Genomic DNA, 2,271 nt, shown 5'->3' with positions numbered 1-2,271 from the left:
AATTAGGAACAGGTTGTAGAGGAGATCAAAGATTCCTCATGTTCTCGTTCCAGCTTGACGAATCAGCTGATGTGGCATCGTGCTCACAGTTACTGGACTTTGTGAGATATATATATATATATATATATATATATATTATATATATATATACATGGCTCTTTTCGACTATGCAGACGGTCAATTTAGCTTAGCTTAAGATGGTCTCAAGGTTTTCTTCATGCAGCTTCTTTCATGGCTAATTCTTCCTATGTTTGAAGCGCAGATTCTGTCGCAGTGCTTGCATGTCAGTGTCGTAGATCGAAGCTCTGTATTTCCGCTGTTTTCCTTTCGTCGTTGGCGCTTTTCAGCCTTGTTGTTTCTAAAGCTGCTCTCTAGCATTATAGTTCGTTCCTTTATCATTTTCCTCCATGTTTTCCTGTTTTCAGCTATTTCTTCCCAGATGTTAACTTCTACTCCAAGATTAGATAAGCTGTTTTTGCCTTTTGGTCTCTTTCCCTGGGCAAGTTCTCCATAGAGAAGCTGCTTCGGAATCCGGTTGTCGTCCATTCTCTTGACATGGCCCAGCCATCGCAATCTTTTTAAGCACATGCTAGTTGTCATGCAATCGCCAAATAAAGATGTCTTATAACCCGTAAACTGCCACCTCCCGTGTTTTTTCCCTTGCTCGTCACAACAAGGATGAAGTGTCCTCTCCATAATCGTATAAATGATGTTGTAGCAGTGGTTGAGCTGTGGGTCTGATCCGCTGTATTTGTTATTTTGCAGCGTCCTCCCAGAAATCTTGAAACCTTGACTAAGCTAAATGCCTGGGCCTGACTATATGGAGAACGTGCCTTGCCCAATTTGCACGAGCCCCCTCTCGACTCAGCTGATTTAGTCCAAAGGAGATACAAGGTCAATACATTTGGAACCAGTAAAGTTGCAGGGGCTGCCAGAAGATAGTTTTTAATTTGCACCCCACTGAACACCACAACAACAGCTGATGGAATCATGAACAAGGAATCCTCATTTTTTTAAAACGAGGATAGGATCTTGAGTGGAATAATGTGTGTGGCATTTGTACTGATGGTACCCCAGCCATGATAAGATCTAAGTCAGGCTTTCGGGCAAAAGTGAAGGATAAAGCACCACACGCAAAAGGCATTCACTGCATGATACATAGATATATGCACTAGCTTGCAAGACTCTCAATCCCACTTTGAAGGAAACGTTGGAATCGACTGTTAAGATTGCCAAGTATGTGAAACGCAGCCTCCTAAATGCACGACTGTTCATTGAAGTCTGTTCTGACATGAGTGCAGATCATGAAACACTGCTTTTCTACATTCAAGTTCGATGGTTATCGATCCAAAGGAAACGTTGTATGTCGGGTCTTCGAGCTGTGAGAGAGGAGATCAAGTTCTTCCTGGAAGTGCAAGGAAAAGATGAGCTCAGCAGGCACTTCTCAAATGATTTGTTGATCCAAAGAGTTGCCTATATTATGTCTAATATGTTTGACTACCTAAACAAACTCAACTTGAAACTTCAAGGTCAGCAGACACCTTTTCTACAGTTTAAACACGTTCTCAGTGTCTTTCTTTCAAAATTTCAGAATTGGCACCGGAAAGTTACAGAGGGAAACATTGCTATGTTTACCAAACTTTCACAGCTGCTCTTTTAAATCCAGAGGAGACCTTGTCTTCTGATCTTCAAGTTGACATTGCTGCACATTTGAAATCACTTAAAGATGAGTTCAAGAACTATTTTCCTGACCTTGACTCTGGTGAAGAAGCTTTTGTGAGAAACCCTTTCACTCCTGGACTAGACATCACTGTCATTGCAGATGACATTCAAGACGAGCTTCTGGAATTGAGACATAATTCGTCAGAACGCGACACTTTTCTTGAGAAATCTCTTGCACTGTTTAGGTGTTCACCCCAGGAACCATACCCTCAGGTCAGCAAAACAGCACTTCGAGTCATAGTCCCATTTGCCTCGACTTACTTTTGTAAACGTGGATTTTCTACCCTTGTCCAACCCAAGACAAAAGCAAGGATCAAGCTGGATGCTGCTGATGATATGTACCTTGCTTTATCCAAGACTTCCCCGATCGAGAATTTCAAGAATGGTCCCTGAACTACAGGCACAGCCCTCTCGCTAGTTTTTTTCTTTAAATCTCTGTGTGTGCGTGTGTGCGTGCGTGCGTGTGTGTGTGCGTGTGTGCGTGAGTGTGTGTGTGTGAGTGTGTGCGTGTGTGTGTGTGTGTGTGTGTGTGTGTGTGTGTGTGTGTGA

The sequence above is a fragment of the Aplysia californica genome, unplaced genomic scaffold, assembly GCF_000002075.1.
Source record: "Aplysia californica isolate F4 #8 unplaced genomic scaffold, AplCal3.0 scaffold00383, whole genome shotgun sequence".
In the NCBI taxonomy this organism is placed as follows: domain Eukaryota; kingdom Metazoa; phylum Mollusca; class Gastropoda; order Aplysiida; family Aplysiidae; genus Aplysia; species Aplysia californica.
This window is presented reverse-complemented; position numbering follows the sequence as displayed.